Raw genomic sequence first — 20,314 nt, 5'->3', positions numbered from 1 at the left:
GTTCTCCATTACCCTGCACCATGTGCAATCGTTTACATCAGTGCAAAACACTTCCAGACAGAATGGAAACATACTGCACCAACTTTACTCTGACATCAGGGCGAACTGGCTTAGTGTCACTGAAGTCAGGAGAGCGGATTTACACCAGCTGAAAGCAGAGCAGTGGCAATATTTGTACAGATAGAATTGTTGTGTTGTTTCACAAAATGAATTCCATTCGGGCGGGGGGAGGAGGGGAATTAATAACCCACCCAATGCTGTTGATTTCTAATAAATCAATCAATCTCTCCCTCTTCCTTCCATCCCCAAAGCTGCCAGAACCCTTTCTCCACCCACGTACAAAGATTGCCACTGCTCTGCTTTCAGCTGGCGTAAATCAAGTTGAAAGCGTGACGTGGCTAGAACTTACACGTCCAGATAAAATGTGTCATTCCCACGTCACACTTTCAGAAACAACGTGTGGCTGGCTCATTACGACTGGTCACGTGGTAACTTATTCTAGTTCAGAAAAACCCCCACAGTCCCCAGTGCTGCAAGCTACTGTCTGGGTGCATCCTGTGTCTACATGGAGCCTATTCATTTTGCTATGGCTCCATGGGGGAGCATGGATCTGCTCAGCCCTGCCTTGCAACAAAAGTTACTGGTGGTTGGCAAACATAGGCAGGGTGTGTGGGAGAGTCTGAAATCCCATTGAAATAAGCAATAATTGTTAGCAAAGAGCTAACTCCCCAGAGTTGGAGTGTGTGTGTAGACCAGGCCTCAGTTATTGCCACCAAAGTCACACCAGTTTAAGAAAAGGTGCAATTTTAATCTAAATTTATTTAAACTGGTACAAATCCTCAGTAAAAACCTGTCTTACAGCAGTTTCACTTATGGGTAAATGTACACGGGCAAGCTAAACGGACAGAGAATTTTGAACCAACTTAAGTATGTACATGCAGGAATTTGTACTTGTTTGCACTGGTTTAAAACCAGATTTAGTTAAATTCTTTATTTAGACAAGCCCTGGATTGGGCGGAGCTGTGCATTTGAAACTAGACACAGGCCCCTGACTCTCCCAAGTACTGTATTGTTTCCAAAAGTGGCATTTTATGTCATGACCCCCAGGGGTCATTTCTGTACTAGGAGGTGGGGGTTTAGCGTTTTATTCTGCAGCCATTTCCTACACACCACATAAGTGGAGGAATATAGGTGCTGGAACGAGGGGTGCTGTCGCACCCCCTGGCTTGAAGTGGTTTCCATCACATACAGTGTTTACAGTTTGATTCAATGGCTCTCAGCACTCTCACGGTACATATTGTTCCAGCCCCTTTGCAGGAGAAGATCCCATTTCTAGCTGCACAGGCTCTTTAGCCACTCCTGCCTGATCTCCCAAGATGAATGGGTATCGTTGCTGTGAGCAATCAATGAAGGTGCAGAAGAAGAGATTGAGGCAGGTACAGTAGGAGGTCTGCAGCTTCAATCAAAGCAAATTAAGTGAGAATGGATCTTTTCATTACCTGATTGACACACAGAGTGGCGCAGCGCTCTGGCGAATTGATTTTGTTTCAGTGGAAGGAGCAGTAGGTGAAGTGGCAGAAGGGGCCCATCCATCCAGATGAAGATTGAACACCGTGGGCAGCTTTTTTTCCATTCTGATTACAGGCTGCCCTCAGAGCCTGGCACCCGGAATGGAATGGTCGGACGTGAAATTCACACTACAGATTGCTGTAATTTTATAATCACATTTCTGTCTGTTCTAGGCCCAGGGGCTGCATCCTGCAGACAGCCATACCCAGCGTGCAAGTGTGCATGGTGCACCACCTCTCCAGCGTTGATGAGGGGGCACACCGCACTCCCACAGAACCTCCCTCCTTGGAGCTTGTGAGTGTGCAAACAGGGATAATTGGATGATTGCCATAATCCTATAAATATCCGGCAAAGCGGCAAGTAAAGAAGCAATTGAGAAATTATTTATTGCTGGGGGTCACATCTAGAAGCTATTTCTTTCAATGACAGTGATTTACTTTCTTGTTAGCACCTTTCGAAAGGATCCCAAGGCATTTAGCAAACTTCTGCTGAATGTATTAGATGGCGTCCCAAAAAAAACAAACAAACAAACAAAAAAAAACCCCACACACCAGAACACAAAGCCCTACTTGACTGCAACATTGCATGTACCTTGGTCCCTACATGGCCCTCACAACTGACCAAGCATCTCTTGCTCATCTGGGTTCTGATTTCAGCTCAGCCACTGGCCTGCTGGGTGACTTTGGGCCTTTCTTGCTCTGTGCCTCAGCTTCCCCATCTGTAAAATGGGGGTAAAGACGCTGCCCTCTTTTGTAAAGCACTGAGCTCTACTGATGAAAAGCACTACACAAGAGCCAGGCGAGGCTCATTAATATAAAAGAATCGATCTTCACAGCACCCTTGTGAGGTTTGTGAGCATCACAATTCCCATTTTACAGCTGGCAAACCGAAGTCCATTGTGGTAGGTGCCGTACAAAGAGAACAAGAAGACCGAACTCCTGGTGGCAGAGACCATCCAGCCTTTTTGCTGGCAGAGGCCATGGACTGAAGCAGCAAATGGAACGAACTTCTCCCCGCTTCCTAGATAGGGTCCTGCCAGCACAAGCAGGACACGCATTTACAGAGGTGGCGGCATGGGTGTGTTTACGGAGAAGGACTGAATTTGGTCTACCCAAACACTGAATCGGTCTTATGGAGTTCAGACTGGGTGGAAACCACACACACACACTTTTTCTAATGGACTAAAAACAGGTGGTCTAGCAAAACTGCAGTTTATAGAGGCAAGTTTTGCATTTCTCTGCTGGGAGCAGAAAACATGGCTCATCAAGGTGAAATGCTGTAGAGGGTTTCATGATCACACATGAGCAGTTTGGACAATCAGCTAGAAAATTAAACAATTAAAAGTTGACCAAGTACCAGGCTTGGATTAAATTGCATGCCGTAATTTTCAAGGTAGCCCCAAGGGAATTAGAGGGTCCTGGCAGAGAGAGTTTGACATTGCATTAAGTCCAGAGAAGTTTAAAGGAGCCTAAGGCAGCTCCCACAAATAAGACAGAAACCAAGGATCAGGCAATGGCCTGCTAGAGTCACCAAGGCCTAACCTTTCAGCTCCCTCATGCAGGGCCAGATTTTGCAAGTGAGCGAAGCTCCCATCATGGGATCCCGCAGCTCCCATTGTGACACCCATGGTAAGATTTTTCACAAGAGTTCAGCTTCTGAAAACCATTCCCATATTTTTGGATTCCCCACCCCTGGGGATGCAATGCCTTTCTGAACATTCTGTCCCTCATGTGTAAACTCCTCCAGCCATCCCCAGACAGGCTCCCAGAGTCCACGCCCACCCCCGGACATGTCTCCACTCCAAGACACGTGTGTTTTTACCTTGAGATTCAGTGTAAAATCCCGGTGGAGACAAGTCCGAGGCAGTCTTTACAATCACAGTAAGGAGCGGAGCTGAGCCCCAGGTGGGGGTACAATTGTTGGCCACGACTAACTACACGGAGGTAAAAACTACTTGTGCCTCCTCTCCACTAGGATGTTACTGTGTTAGCTCTCACGTGCAGCGAAGACAAGGCTGCAGTGTGACTGGTATGGGAAGGAAGGGATAGAAAACAGGGAAGCTAGTCTAGGTACCTATATGGATTCCGCTACAGTAGTGCCCTCACTATCCGTATTTATCCTCACACATGCGCTGTGATGAAGTCCAGTGCCATCAGCCCCTTTTACAGAACATAAGAACGGCCGTACTGGGTCGGACCAAAGGTCCATCTAGCCCAGTGTCCTGTCTTCCGCCAGTGTCCCCAGAGAGAATGAACAGAACCAGTAATCAAGCGATCCATTCCCGGTCGCCCGATCCCAGATGGAAAACTGAGGCAGAAAAAGACAAAGGGCACGTGCACAGCGTCCCATGGTTCGGATTACAGGGCTCCGAACAGCAGCACACACCAAAGTGCTGCACTGTCACTCCCCCACGTGGACATGAACTTAAGAGTCCCCAGTTCACACGAATAGAGCCCTATTTGAAGAGGACTATATTAGGACGACATTTAAGTTTGTGCCCACAGCATCCATATGGGGGAGTCACAATGACACCACTTCGGTGTGTGCTGCTCCTCACACCGCCAGAGTCCAAACTGGGAGGCCGTGCAGACATGCCCCCAGTCATGCAGGAATTCTGTGGCTGAGCTGGGAATTGGACAGCTCTAGGCTACACCCGGCCAGCCGCCCGCAGCACGTTTGGCCTTTCCTTAGGGAGGACGCCCCACATACCAGCTAAGAGAAGACTTGAGGCACGCGTGCACACACCCTCCCCCCCACCCCCTACAGGGAGATGTCAGCTCTGCCAAGATTTCAGGGTGCTGAAAGGGCCTTAGTTGGAGAACGGTCAAGCAGATCCCTGGACAAAGACACCGGCAGCACAACACAAGATACACAAGATAATAAAGCAAGCAGCAGACCCGCCTGCTCCTTTTAATCAGGCTTATTGTCGCTACAAAGGGGAAAAGCCCTGAGCCCTCAACTTCCCTCCAGTGCGAAGTGTGCATCCCTTTAGCTCCAGTTTCATCTGGATGATTCGCAGCCGTGTCTGTGCCAACAAGCTGCTCCAGGGAACAAGGAAGCCACATTAAATTAAAGTGATGTGGAGGGAGGAAATTTAACTTCCGAAAGAGCATCTCCTTCAAGGGTGACATTGAAACTATTCACAGCCCACGAGGGACAGCCCTGGGTTGTGGCCTCTCTGGATTTTCCATGCCTGCTGCTGGCATTATAGGCCTGGCCGCACCAGCAGAGCACAATACGCCCAAGGACCTAGGAGGATGAGTTTAAAGAGCCAGGGTCCTTGAATTGCCAACGCGGACAGGTTGCCTGACATATGGTGTTTTCAGGCTGACGGCTGAGTGTCCACACAGATGAAGGCTGAAGTCACCCAACTGAATTAAGAGCCTTTGTGGCCATTTGCGGGATTCTGCCATAGCTGAAGGATTGTGTTTGTTGTTAAATAGCATTAACTGTGTAAAGCCTCTTCTAAACTCTTGTGCACTCCTGACTTTCCCAGCGTGTTCCTGATCGGTCTCATTGAGAGCTCAAGAAAACCAGGCTCCTTAAAGTTACCCCAAGTCAGGAACTCAGGACTGCTGGCTGCTCTTCAAAATCATGGCCTGTGTATCACACTCTGAGCATCATTCGCTTCCCTGGTTGGGAGAAAGTCTGATTTTCAACGGACCGTGCCAAGGCTGCTGCATGACGGGGGCCACTTCTGGTTCACCTGTTCCTCTCTTTCAGCTGCTGCCTCCACATCTGTCTCTTACTGCTGCTGCCTTCACGGCTGCAGCCAGTCCTGTTTTTTTGTTTTGTTTTGTTTTGTTTTAAAATGCAATGACACGGGGGAGTCAAAGGCACCCCTTAGAGACTAGCCTACTCTCAGTTGCCCCGTACCTTGTGCATAAATTTACCCCAGTGCTGAGTGGGTGTAAGATGCTGCTAAGTCAGAACGGATGCATTTCACACCCATTTTGCACTGGTGCCAATGACTGCACAAGGTGCAAGGCCCGGGGAGAATCTACTTCATGGTCTATAGGCTTTGAATATTGGTGGCAGAGAGAGGACTAATGCTGTCTCCCTGAACTAAAGCAGTTCCCCACAAGCCCCACCTCCCCGACAACCTGCATGCAGGTTGCAAATGCTTTCTCTTCAGAGAGCGAGCGCGAGAGCGAGTCAAGACGGACTGGCTGAGCCTCGTTTTCATTTGCCTGTTCCCAGGAGTCTCTCCGCAAGAAGGGGGGAGCAAAAGCAGAATGACTTTCATTTAAGAGTAGCATAAAAGGAGAATTCTTTGTTCACAGCAAACACCACTTTGTTTTCACTAGGTAAAATTCATTTAGGCTTTTTATTTGGCCTATTTAAAACCTCTAAGTCATATTTATGAAAGCAAGCAGATCTTTTAAAAACAATTTAGAACGACTACTTAATTTTTCCCCCTTGGAAAAAACATTCAGAGGATGCTCCATGGGTCTTTAGATGGCATTTCATTTTAGCTCCTGAGAACTGGCCCCCCATGCAAGATTCATAGCAGATTGCGAGGTAGAAAAGCGACTGTACAAAATCCCATCTTTATTCAGTCTATGCTCCAGCTCAAACCCAACCCTCAATACATTTCTGAAGTTTCCTCAAGAAGTTTAACTCAGTTCTCGTCCTAGTCACACTCAAAGTACAGACACCCTGGTTGCCTGCTCTGGTGGTATCCCTGTAGGAAACATCACATTGACTGCACTTAGAGAATCAAGTTTTGCATTTGTCCAAGCAAAAAAGTCACAAAAAACAACAACAAAAAAGCCACACAACAGCACATGGGCAAAAGCTGTTAGAAATATTAAGAATTTTCTGTGATGCTTTCATTTCAGGTGGCAGTTTGTCACACTCTTTTGCAGGGCAGATTAAAAGTCAACATTTAACTGCCACCTACAACCATAAAGTTATATCACTACCTCTTCTGCTCTGCCCTGTAAGTCATTGCCTCTCTAAATGTTCTCCCCAGGAGAATATTTATTTGGAATGAAAAGCAAACAGTACGTATTTCTCAGGGCTTTTACAGCACTAATTAACAGTCCACATTTAAGCAGTAGAATTATGTATAAGGGCATCTATTCTTCCTTTGGTACATGCAAGCAAACTCCAGTAGCATCGGAGGGAGTCAGGCATTTCTAGATAAATTCCATAGTGGATAGTGTATATGGAATGTAACAGATTGCCCTACGTAGCGTACACTTGTTCAAACAGCTTGCCTCAGAGTGTGGTATAGAAAATCGTTTATTAATGCATTCTTACTCCTTATCAGGGCTGCAGAATGACACCGCCTATAAATAGCACCAAAACCCATTTGTCTGGCTTGGCAGATCTCTCTAAAGCATCTATTGATTGGCAAAAGATCCTTGGTGTCTAGGCTCCTGAACTGCATGAACACGCTTCCCTCCTAATCATCTTGAAATTTCCAAATCTTTGTGGGCCAGGACTGCCCACCGACAGCTCAGCTTCGGGCCGTCTCCCTGATGGGAATATTGGAATCTAGGGGCTTTTCAGTTCTTTGTAGCACTTTCCATCAGCAATTCTCAAAAGCCTTTGCAGGGGAGGCAAGTACCATTAGCTCCATTTCCCAAGGGGAAAAAGCAGAGACCGAGAAAGGGGGACAGGATGTGCCCAGGAACAGAACCCACGGCTCCTAAGTCACGTGTACCAGGGCTTGAGTTATCGGTTTTTCTGAACATTCAACAGTCATTTACGCCAGTGCAAGGTGAGTGTGAAATGCTACCAGCTCAGAATGGGGGAGTCTCACACCCACTCTGCACTGGCAGAAACTGCACAAGGTGCAGGGCAAGGCAGAATCAAGCCTGAGAGTTCAAATCGTTCTTAAGTGGTGGCTAGGGGTGAATTTCCATGCAGAGTAAGCAGAAGTCCTCTTTCCAAGGCCCTGCTTTCCCGCCTAAGCCCATATTTCTAGAGAGAGAGAGAGAGAGAGAGAGAGAGAGAGAGAGAGAGAAGAAACCTCTAAGGTCTGATGTACAGAGTTTTGGTACCAATTTAACTATTTTGGACACTGCTAGGTACCCACTCTATAGTATCTGATTTTGTATTCCAGCCTCCATGTCAACGGAAGAAAGCTTATTTAACACTTTGCATTTACCCTAAATATTCTGACTTAGAGGTATTAAGCCTCATCTTATCTTCCCAACCTTGGCAACTAGGTATCATGTATCCATGGGGAGATGCATGTTTTATTTGCATTATGGTAGCCCCAAGACACACCTCCCTTTATTGAACATGGTCTTATCTGACCATTAAGTCATTATGTGCTACCTCTAAAATTAAATATTACCCTGCTACCTATCACCCTTGTAGGAGGGAAGAATGCTGGCTGAAATCGTTAAAAAAAAATAATTAAAATCACCAACCCCAAGTGCTGGGGGGGGGGGGGAAGAGGGGGAAAATCATGAGACAGGCACCAAAATATCAGACTGGTTTAAAAAAATTAAAAAGTATTAAGGTTCTTTTTATGTGCTTCCTGGCTTTGGACCAGTTAGATAGCACGTCAGTCATATTTTAAAGATTTTCTTGGCAACCACAAAGGCTAGAAATTTGCTTTTTTCTATAAGTGGAGACTCTCAAAGCATGATTCCAAGAGTTGGGACTTCAAAAATAAACACCCTTCATGAGAGTTGTGACCAAAAAAAACCCCCACCACACATGCAAAAGTTGGCTCTGCTGCTTTCTATGGGCTGTGTCACGCAGGAAGTTGGACTCCGTGATTACCAAGGCCCCTTCTGGTTTTTTGTTTGCTTGTTTTAAGTTCATTAGTATATGAAAAAACCACACTCCCGCAAAGAGTCAAGGGAAAGGGAATGACTTGTACATAGTGTTGGAACTCAGCACAGAAGTGTTTTAAAGGCTAGTTGCAGTGAAGAGCTTCCCACCGGATGGAAGACTTTAAAGCAGCTTTGCATTTGCATTGAGAAATCCCTGTTGTGAAGGCAGTTGGTCAGAGATATAGGCCAAATGGAGTTCTCGGGTTCTTACTGAGGTTGAGTTTCCCCCCCCCCCCCCACAAGATCTCTTAAACTGGGACCAGGATAAAAGATCTGGGCTTCTCTGTGACAGGTTAAGGTTGGCTCAGTTAGGAGCCATACAGCTGTGGTTGCAGCTATTCAAGGTTTTTAGGTTGTGTGTTAAGCAAGGAAAGGCAATAGATGGCTGCAGCTAGACCACATTTCATTTGTGTGCTCCCTGGAGCCGCACACCTCTGAGCCTCCTTTTTAATCTATCTAAGTCAGGGGCTACAGAATCCAGACATCTGCTAGAGAAGCAGAGAGAACTGTGCCTTGGAGCGCATCTTACGCCAAGACTGATGCTGGGCGGCAGAGCTTTGTGGAGCTGGCAGGATGTTTGCACACAGGGCCTGAGTCACTCTTAGATATGACAGCTTCACATCTCAGAAGAAAAGATGCAAATGAAGAGGGCACAGATGATCCAAATGTAGGGAGGATCTGATAGCCCGGTGCCAGCAGGCTGGGCTGTTGGGTTACCACTTATTTCCTCTGCTATCTCTTTTAGGTAATACCAGTGAAACTTCTTTACTCTGTGGGTTTTGTAGCCAAGTTGACAAAACAATGCAGCCTGGCTCCTAACTGCACTTCTGTTTTATACTTTGAGATGAAAGCCAGCCCAGGACCTGAAAACAGCTGGCATTTCTAAAGCTTGCCCATTGGAAATAAGGAAACAAGCTGGCCAGAGCTTACTTAACATTTTGTATTTGCCCTAAGCTGTGTCTTACAGATGTTAAACCTCACCCATGGCAAGGCAGGCAACAGTTAGAAACTCCAACTGAGATCAGGGCACCACCACCAAGTTGGGAATAGCCCTGAATAATTTACAATCTAGGCAAACAAAGGAAGCATTAGTCTTCCCAGGTTACAGATGGGGGGAACTGAAGAACAGAAAGAAGTAGTGACTTGTCCACAGGAACTCTGTGGTAGAGTTAGGAATTGAACTCATTTCTGCTGGGTTGGATTCTCTTTTGTCCTGCACCACAGGCAATCTTTTACACCAATGCAAACGGTTACTCCATCACAAGGGCAGTATTTTGCACTAGTGCAAGTGACCATACTTGTGGCACAATGTAGAATCTGACGTTGAATGCCACTCTAGTGCCTGGGAGCTGCATCACCCCTTGTAGAGTCATTGGGAAATGAGAATCTGGAGCATGCAGGAAGAGGTCATGGAGATGCACTGAAACTTCAAGGCCAAATTTGCAGCAAGACAATGTGGGGAGAGGTTTTGCTCGCTCACCATTTTAGGATAGACAACCCCCCTCACTGCAGCAGAAAACTTAAGGAAGCAAGTGCAGTGAGGCTGTACAAACTGTTCACCAGTAATGAGTAAGGGTTCTTCTCACAATCACCCTGGGAGGGTGCATTGTGTATCTCACTCAGTAGAACTGACAACAGCTAAATTCTCAGTGGGTTAATTTTGTACTGGAAGTTTCCACTCAAAATTACAACTAAAATAGCTCAGGATGGCAAGAAGAAACAGTAAATGCATGAGGTAAAATAAGTATCCTGGCATAGCTGCATATCCCAGTCCCACAACTCTCCAGCAATCAATGCTCCAGTGCAAAAACAAAGGAAACGAGCAGAGAAGGAGCGAAGCTTGTGCTCCTTTAGTAGTTACTAGTCAGCGGCAGTCTTCATTACTTCAGCAAGTAATAAAAATCAAGAAAATTAGCAGCTGAACTGATTAAGAAACAGCTAATTATACTGTGTGGAGAAGAGAACAGGAATTTCCATAACATTTTTAAAGCATGAATAATTTTATTGAAAATTATAAAAAAACCTCTTGAAAGTCACTTTATGCCCAGGGATTTCAGTGCACTTTACAAATATTAATTAAGCTTTCACAACCCCCGAAAGGTAGGTACTATTAGCTCCATTTTACATCTAGGAATCCACACAGCAAGTCAGGGACAAGGTCAAGAGTAGAAAGCAGAAACTGACTCCCAGTTCCCCCTGCTCCATCCACCCACCGCCTCTCACAGCTGGGAACAGAATCCAGCCTGCCCACTAGTCACCATTGCTAAATCTGCTCCATACAGAGCCAATCTGTGCAGATGCCATGCATTGCCCCAGGAATTATAGGGTGACCAGATGTCCCGATTTTTATAGGGACAGTCCTGATTTTTGGGTCTCTCTGTTATATAGGTGCTTATTCACCCCCCCCCCCCACTCCTGTCCCGATTTTTCACACTTGCTGTCTGGTCACCCTAAGGAATTATGTCTGTCTCAAGCCTGTGGAACTCTGAACCACAGAGTCTCACTGAGACCAAGAGCTTAGCAGGATACAAACCAAAAAAAAAAAAAACACCACCACACCACACACCGTGGACATTTTTACTGACGGCAAAAGCTTTTGCCTTTGACAAAGGAAAAAGTTATCCCTGTATTACAGCAGCGCCAGTTCCCCAAGCACAGCCCCCATTACACTGGGCTACGTTTGTACAGGGCCCGCGACAGAGCTTGCAAATGTAAATAGGACAAGATAGAGGGTGAGAGGGGAGGACATTGCCCAAGGTCACACAGCAGGTCGGCAATGGAGACAAGGACAGGACCCAGATCTCTCAATTCCAAATCCAGTGTCCTACCCAACACCCCATGCTGCTGCCCATTCAACCCTGGGTCCTTATGTTTCTAGGCATCAGCTGACCCCTAACTGAGAGGGGTTAGTTTAGCTAATTCCAGAATTGCGCATGGCAGGCCCAGGGTTTCTTGCACCTTCCTCTGAAGTATCTGGTGCTGGCCACTGTCGGAAACAGGACACTGGGCTACAGGGATCTGAGGTCTGACTGAGTCCGGCAATTCCTATTTCCCTAAATAAAAGTGCTATGCAAACGCTACAACAATGAAAAATTTAAAGAGTCCGATTTTGCCAGCATGCAAACTCTGCATGCTCTGTACAGGCCACTTCCAGCATGCAGTGGGCACAGGCATGTTCTTAAAAAAAAAAAAAAAAAAAAAAAAAAAGTGTCTGGCAATTTGGAGATTTAAAGATAAGTCCTGGACAGGTGGCTGGTTTATAGGCCAGAAATAAAGTCGTGCCTTTCTCTCAGCAGAGCTGGGCAGATAATCTATCTCCTACCTGAAAAAGCATTGATAACAGCAGAGAACATCAATTATTATCCCTTATGGCTCCTTTTTAATCTACCCTGACATGGTCACTTCTGTGGGTGGCATGCAGTGAGCAGCTGCTTTCCTACACCTCCTACTGCACTTTGCTCTCTTGCTGTACTGCAGGATAACCTTGCTCTGCTTTTCGGCCAAAAGAGCTTCCTCAGAAGACATTTCTGCCTAACCAAGTGACATCTGCTTAGAAATGAAGCGACGTAAACTTTGCAGGTGCAAAGGAGCCCGAGTCTGAGTTGCCTCCACACCAGCTACGGACTGTGCAGTAATTACACTTTTAGATCAGATGATAATTTATTCTCCAGGAGCTCTGAGCCAAAGCCTTTTTATTACTGTCTCGTACTGGTGGCTTTAAACCGCAGGGGGAATAGCCTTAAAACCCTGCTTTTATTCATGTTACAGTAACAGTTCTAGACTGAATGACTTTATTTATCCTCCTCCCCAACCCCCCACACCTCTAGTTTTAATCACTTTTTTTTAAAAGACTATTTCATTTCCCCTGTCCATTAATTGGAACCTGCAATGTGCTTTAATTAAGAGATAAAATCAGCTAGAGAGCCAACCCTGACAGGATAATGGCCTGCAAAGTCAGAGAGGCATTGACAGGAAATGAGTGTCAGGGAAGATACAGAGGTTGGCCGATAGTGGGGTGGCCTCGGAGCGTCGTGTGACAACCTTTCCCTGTTATTTCATTGATTAATATGGGCTTAGCACCATCACTTAGCACCCTGGGGTAAGCAGCAGTCTCATTGTAACCCACACACCTCCTGGGTGTGGTGCTCTGTCCCATCGAGTGGCATGGAGACCACTTAGAGATTAATGAGTCCGCTCTACAGCCTTTCAGCTCATGCAGTAGAGTAGTGGTCTCCAACCTTTTTAGGCACAAGATCACTTGTTGAATTTAAGATCAACCCAAGATCTACCCTACTCCTTCCCTGATGCCCCACCCCAGTCACTCCATTCCCCCCCCCCCCCCTCGGTCACTCGCTCTCCCCCACCCTCACTCACTGGGCTGGGGCAGGGTGTTGGGGTGCAGGAGGAGGTGCAGGCTCTGGACTGGGGCTGTGAAGGAGGGAGTGCACGCTGCAAGCTCTGGGAGGGAGTTTGGGTGCAGGAGGGGGCTCAGGGCTGGGGCAGGAGTTTGGGTGGCAGCAGGGGGTGCATGAGGTGCAGGCTCCGGTTGGGAGGCGCTTACCACTGGTGGCTCCCGGTTGGCACAGTGCAGCAGGGCTAAGGCAGGCTCCCTGCCTGCCCTGGCCCCACGCTGCTCCCGGAAGTGGCTGGCACACCCCTGCAGCCCCGAGGGGAGGGGCCAGGCGGCTCCACACACTGTCACTGTTCCCGTCCCCCAGTGCTGACTCCGCAGTTCCCATTGGCCCGAGGCCGCAGAGACATGCTTCAGAGGTCCCAGGTTCAATCCTGCCTGCCCCGCCCGCCGACAACCGGGGTCTGACGGTGTTACAAATGGGGACTCGTCTGGGATTTCAACTGGGAAGTCTCTGAAGCTTGGGACGTGCTTCCTCAGCTAGGAGAAGTATGTAACCCACATACCTCCTGGGTGTGGTGTTCTGTCCCCTTTAGTGGTGCCAAGACCCCTTAGAGAGACACATTAATGAGTCTGCTCTACAACCTTAGCTAAGGGCCACATGGCTTTTAGCTCATGCTCTAAACTCCAGAGGCCCCAGGTTCGATTCCGCCCGCCGACAACAGTGTTACATCATCATCACTAGCACTTCTACTGCATTGACACTAGGGCTTTTGCTGGTACAGAAATGTTAAAGAACAAACAAACAAACAACCCACACCCTTAACTGACAGTGCTAATCCAGCAACAGTTTCTAGCGCGGACCCGGCCAATTGCACTGTTGCTCGATTAGCGCTGTCAGTTAAGGGTGTGGGTTGTTTGTTTGTTCTTTAACACTTTGTTGTGACAGCAAAAGGGGTTTGGGTGGGTCGGGGAGCATGTGGCTGTCTCTCTGCTGCAAGTCAGAGGTATGATTCCCCCCCCCACACACACACACACACGCTAGCGTGAGTACAAATAGCAGTGAGGCACGGTACACAGGTAGTGGCGCTGAGGCATGACTTAGCCGTGTCAAGTACCAACCCTCCTGTAACCGGTGGGTATGTGCCTGGCACAGGTAAGCCGTGCTTCCACTGTGCCTACCTGTGCTACAGCAGCCGCACTGCTGCGTAGGCTCCTGCTAGCTTGGCAACTCACATGAGTATGTGAACATGAGCAGGGGCATCACACCCCTAGCTGAGAGAGAGCGCGAGTGTGTTAACACTAAATCAGGGAGGATGTGAAACAGAAGTCTATGGTGTGTAGGCTTATTTATCCTCAGATTCTTTCTTTGTCGAACTGGGTAAGGAAATCTGCTCCTAAACTCGGATATCCATGATTAGTAAATTTAGGAGCAGATTTCCTTGCCCAGAGACACAGCCACATGCTCCCCGACCCACCCAAACCCCTTTTGCTGTCACAACAAAGTTTCCCCATCATCCCAGGCAGATTATACCAGTGTCCTAACCATTCGCAAGCCTGCGGTACTCACACTAAAACCGAAGAGCCTCTCCTTCGCTGGCTGCATTTCAGCAACCTCCTCCTATTCAGCAAAGCACTCGTGCACATGCCTCTATCAGTACTTATCTGCGCTCTCCTCCCACCCCAGTCACTGCTGTATCTGAGCGCCTCACAGCATTCCAATGTATTTATCCTCACCAGTGGTGTGCAGGAAGAAACGCGATTATCCTCATACAATAGATGGGACCTGAGGCAAGAGAGACTAAGTGACTTCCCCAAGGGCAGATGGGAAGCCTCTTGCAGAGCATGAAATTGAACATGGGTTTTCCCAAGGCCTCAGCCAGCGCCCAAACCACTGGACCCTCCTTCCTTAAGCATGTTCCTTAAGAACTTTGCTGAATTGCGGCTCCCAACCCACATCGGCTCCTTCAGGGCCTCTGTCCCTGACCTTCTCCTTCACAGCCACTCTGCTGTTCCATGCAGAAGCACCTGGGCAAGCCCAAGCAGTGCTGAAGGGGGCTTTAGTGGAGACTACAGGCCCCTACAGCCAGCAGAGGGGTGATTTTGCAACCACATGAGTTTGGTTTTGTTTAGAACAGATTTTCAGTATTCTCATTTTAATCTGGATTTGTACAAGGCACAAAAATAAAAAAAAAATATTAAAAAACCTACTGGAAATTTGTACAAGCATTTAAATTAATTTGTTGGAGTTGTTACTTCTAAATGCTTCAAGCATGATTTGAGTTCTGAATAATTGCCTAGAAAACTTGCCAGAATTCTCTGAAGGGGCTAGAAATTTAAAACAAAAATATATTAGCTGCAAAATTAATTGGTCTCAACCCAGTTTCCCCACACACGCACACCACCACTCAGGCAGCTTAGCAGAAAGAAGTGAGTGTTAGCGAAGAGCTGCCGATAGCTATTGAGAAGGCAATAGTGAGAAATGGATAAATACTGGTCGTTAGAAGGAGCAATTAGAGGTCAGTTATGCCCCAACAAGTCTCAGAATGCTTTAGGCAATTAGTGACAGGAAAGCAGGTACATCCAGCCAAGAGCAATTCCACAGTTGGGCCCAATTCTCAGATCCACCAGAGGTCCCTTAGGCCACTCTAGCAGTGTAAAGGGCACCGAAAGTGGACGGAAATGGCCCCCTGAGAATTGCCCCTATGCAGGGGTCTCCCTTGCCAGTGTGGAGTTGGCCTGCGAATCCTGCTTTCACCCTGGGGCACGTGGTGGATCAGGGGTGGAGCAAGAATGCCATGTGCCAGGGGTATTCTCTGCTCCCATGGGGCTATGGAGACAAAGTCTGTTAGAGTAGCCTTGAGGCAGCTGCAGTTTACACGGGGGGCCAGGCTAGGGTTACCATATCTCATAAATAAAAAAAGAGGACCCTCCACGGGCCATGGCCCCGCCCATTTCCCCACCCCTAGCCCCGCCCCAACTCCGCCCCTTCCCCCACCCTAACTCCGCCCCCTCCTCCCTCCCACTCCCAGCCAGGGGGAAAGGGCTGCCCCAGTGCTACCAGCTTCACGGTTTGCCGGGCTGCCCCCAGACCCTGCGCCCCCAGCCGGCGCTTCCCCAGCGCAGCTGGAGCCTGGGAGGGGAAGCGCCCAGCCGGGGGCGCAGGGTCTGGAGGCTGCCCAGCAAACCGTGAAGCTGGTAGCGCTCGGGCTTTCGGCAGCCCCTATGCCTCCGGACCCTGCGCCCCCAGCCGGGCACTTCCCCTCCGGGGCTCCGGCGGCTCTGCGTAACTTACACTGTATAAGTTACACAGAGCCGAAGAGGAGCAGAGCCCCCGCAGCTGGAGGCTCTGCTCCTCTTAGGCTCTAAGAGCCGGGCTGCCCCAGCGCTACCGGCTTCGGGCAGCCCCCGTGCCTCCGGACCCTGCGCCGCCGGAGCCCGGGAGGGGAAGTGCCCGGCTGGGGGCACAGGGTCCGGAGGCAAGGGGGCTGCCTGAAGCCGGTAGCTCTCGGGCAGCCCGGTTCTTAAACAGAGCCTCTGTGTCAGTTACACACAGCCCAGGGGGCTGGAGGCTTTGCTCCTCTTTGGCTCTGTGTAACTGACACTGGGTCAGTTACACAGAGCTCCAGCCGCCCCCGCTCTGTTTAAGAGCCGGGCTGCCCAAGCGCTACCGGCTTCGGGCAGCCCCCGTGCCTCCAGATCCTGCACCCCCAGCCGGGCACTTCCCGTCCCGGGCTCCGGCGGCGCAGGGTCTCCAGGCACGGGGCTGCCCGAAGCCGGTAGCTCTGGGGCAGCCCGGCTCTTAAACAGAGCCTCCAGCGGCTGGGGCTCTGTGTAACTGACACTGTGTCAGTTACACACAGCCCTGGCGGCTGGAGGCTCCAGCCGACCCCGCTCTATTTAAGAGCCGGGCTGCCGGAGCGCTACCAGCTTCGGGCAGCCCCGCGCCTCCAGACCCTGCGCCGCCGGAGCCCGGGAGGGGAAGTGCCCGGCTGGGGGCGCAGGATCTGGAGGCACGGGGCTGCCCGAAGCCGGTAGCGCTCGGGCAGCCCGGCTCTTAAACAGAGCGGGGGCAGCTGGAGCCTCCAGCCGCCGGGGCTGTGTGTAACTGACACAGTTTCAGTTACACAGAGCCGCAGCCGCTGGAGGCTCTGTTTAAGAACCGGGCTGCCCGAGCGCTACCGGCTTCGGGCAGCCCCCTTGCCTCCAGACCCTGCGCCCCCAGCCGGGCACTTCCCCTCCCGGGCTCCGGCGGCGCAGGGTCTGGAGGCACGGGGCTGCCCGAAGCCGGTAGCATTCAGGCAGCCCGGCTCTTAAACAGAGCCGCCATTTTCCCGGACATGTTCGGCTTTTTGGCAATTCCCCCCGGAGGGGGGTTTGACTGCCGAAAAGCCGGACATGTCCGGGAAAAAGAGGACGTATGGTAACCCTAGGCCAGGCCTCAGAACATGGTGAGCACAACGGGGTCTCCTCTCCCACCACCACCTGCAAGCGGAGCAACTGAGAATCCTGAAGAAGGTGACAGACCTTTAGGAGACTTCCCTGCTGAGAAATCTGTAAGTATCTTCACGGGGAACAGATATTTAATAATGGGCTCTTCAATCTATCAAATCAATGGCTAGAAGATGAAGCTAGACAAATTCCGACTGGAAAGGTGTAAATTTTTAACTGAGTAATTAACCATTGAGGCATTTTATCAAGAGTCAGGGTGGATAAGAGTGGTTGCCCCTGCAACCTGAGCACAACATGCTGAGCGTTTTTGAAGACCTGGCCCTCCTCTGCATGGCAGTCTCTGTTCTTTTGAAAGTTCTGCCTTGACCACAAGAGGGTTCCCCAGCTCAGCCCTTTAGAGAGGATGATGAAGTCCACTTTGCACATTACCGCAGGGGGAGGGAGGCAGCACTCTCTGATGTAGCCCCTCTTCCAGGAGGTAATGGAGGGAATTCGATCAACGCTGCTATTCTAATATCTTTCTAAGTGCAGGTCAGAAGCATTGACTGACTTATGACTCCACACTGACCCTGGGAAATGTCACCGCAATACACACTTAGCTGTTAAATATATTTATGTCAGAATCAATAACTGTCTTGATCTATATCTTCCATCCACCAAAGAATGTTGGGTTTTTTTGAAAGCCTGAACATTTGTATATTAAACCTGGGCTGGAAGCTCAGCTGTCGTAAGTGCCACCAAAAAGTAAATAGATGCTAATTTGCAGCAGCCAAGGATCTAGCCCCGTGTTTTCATAAGGGGTCAGTTCTAGTCTCAGGTTTTATACACGTGTTACTCTACAGAGTTATTCCCAGTTTACACCAAATGTAAGCGAGAACAGGATCAAGGCCAAAGTCTTATATAAGCCATCCGCAAAACAGTCAGTTGCCATTCATTCAGGGCTAAACGCCCCCCTCCGCCCCCACATATCCTTGAACTCCACTCGGTGGTAAGTGTCAGAAGAAACAAACAGCAAAACCAAGCTCTATGAATCCCACGATATACCCAGCAAACCCAGGATTTGTATAGACATTTGAGCTAAACACATGCAGGGAAAGCCTGTCGAGCTCTCCGGTAGTGGCTCAAGAGCACACGTACCGCTCTCAGGGCAGACTGTTAGGAAACAGGGCAAACACCCCAAATTAGCTGTGAGTTCTATACTTGGATCTCGACAACCAATTATCAAGTGTAAACACCTCAGGTGCTATGACAGCCTAAACATGGAGTCACAGACAGTCTCCTTGGATACGCCAATCTGTCTTGTCACCTAAGCAAGCCTGCCTTTGTGATAGATGGTCCCTTACGCCAAGCATCACAGCAATATTCAGGTCAATCCCTGTCCCAGAGAGCCAGTCACTTACCCTAGGCCAATTGCACTTAGATCTCATATCGAAGACAATGCTTGTAGCCAGTCTTCTAATAAATCTTTAGACGGTTTGTTATATTGGAAAAGGAAATGACAGAGTTCTTTACAAGGTTAAAGCAGGTAAACATAGATACACACAAATGAGTTCCAATCTTAAGTTTCAAAAAGGAATAGAAGCTTCTATAGTAAGGCAGCTCTGTGTGTCCTTTGGGGCTAACCCAGGCTAAGTTCGGGGGATCTTCTGCTTATGCCTAGCAATGCATGCCTCCCCCGCCCCCGAGTCCCAGCAGCAATGCGAACCAGTTCCTTTCCCTCTTCCGCTCTGAGCTACAAATTCAGCTGATAGAGCAATTCACTTGCAAGACTCCTCTTCATGTGGGGGGGGGGGTGAGGAGGGAATAAGCAAAGTCTTTTGTCCTCTTTAATATTCCACTCTAGTCTGTCTGGTATCTGCAGGCCTTCCTTGTCAGGCAGGACATGACACCTTCCACTGGAGACCAGCATTTCACACCAGTTGATTAAATCTCCAGACTGGAGAGAGCAGAGTTACAGAGGCTTACAGTGCCAACGCTCAAATATTACCTTACAATATGGAACACAGATGTTATAATGCAGGCAGCAACTCAAGCATTCAATACAATACAGTCTAAACACATTCTTATACCTATTTTAACAATAGTAAAGCACAGAGCTGGGCCAGACTCATGTCAGCTACGTATCTTTCAGGATTCGATTGAGGCAAGGGGACCCTTGGCATGAGCTGGCACCTGGTCTGCCTGTGTCAGAGACTGAATCCTAAATTCCCCATCCAAGCTCTAAAATTCAGCTCGGTACATTCTGCAAGGCCTTCTGACCACAAAGGCTTTTGTGCAGAACATGTTTACTCTGGTCTCTTAATAGACAATGTTAACTTCAAAATTATCAAGTCAGATTCCATGGACTCAAGGTGCCAGCATGTCCATGAATATGGTTCACGGATATTTTCTCTTTGCCCATTAGCAGTAAGGTTTTTCAACTCAAAGAAAGAAAAATCTGTCTGCCGCAAGGCAGCACGTCTGTTCAGAATTCATTCTTCCCAGAGCCAGATGCTGTCACCTCTTTTTTCAGGGATTAGGAAATGCTGCACTCCAAAAGAGACCCTTCTTTGGAATCACTTGCTAAAATAAGCCCCACAGGTTGAAAATGCATTTACAAAAAGGTAGAATATTTACCATAAATTGAATTTTCACTAAAACAGACAGAGAAAGAAGAGGTTGCCAGGGTCTTGGGTACTTGTGCCTCCAGAGGAATGTTGAGCATCTGGCATTATTTTCCACACCTCTCCATACACTATATCTGCTTGACAGCTACAGAATTAAACATCATGGGGACCTTCTGAGTCCTATCCCCAGCTTTAGGTGGGGAGTAGGGTCTTCTAGTGGTTGGAGAAGGGAAGGCTGGGAGTCAGGACTCCCGGGTCCTATTCCCGGCTCTGGGAACAAGCCTGGCCTAGTGTCTGAGCCCCTCTACACTGCCCCCATCTTGGGCACAGGCTGGACTAGAAGGGGGTAGAATCACTTGCATGGGGCATCAGGGAACAAAGAAAGATCTGTACAGCGGCATCCCTTAGCCATTATTCTGTGGCGACTACAGCACATGCTCCAGGGGCCGGGCTGGCTCCACGGATACAAGCTCTCAGCCTTAACGCCACTTATGGTTGACGAATGGCCCCATGTTTCAGCAGGATATAAAGTGACACCC

The 20,314-nt window shown here is 48.8% G+C and overlaps 1 long non-coding RNA gene across 4 annotated transcripts in view; it reads right to left on the bottom strand.

The window, feature by feature from the left end:
* Positions 1-20,314, bottom strand: part of LOC101945990 (uncharacterized) — a 332,752-nt gene that overhangs the window by 139,464 nt on the left and 172,974 nt on the right. The window lies entirely within an intron of this gene.

Source organism: Chrysemys picta, chromosome 17, assembly GCF_011386835.1.
Source record: "Chrysemys picta bellii isolate R12L10 chromosome 17, ASM1138683v2, whole genome shotgun sequence".
In the NCBI taxonomy this organism is placed as follows: Eukaryota; Metazoa; Chordata; order Testudines; family Emydidae; genus Chrysemys; species Chrysemys picta.
The sequence above is the reverse complement of the archived record's forward strand: the minus strand, read 5'-3'. Positions and strand labels throughout refer to the sequence as shown.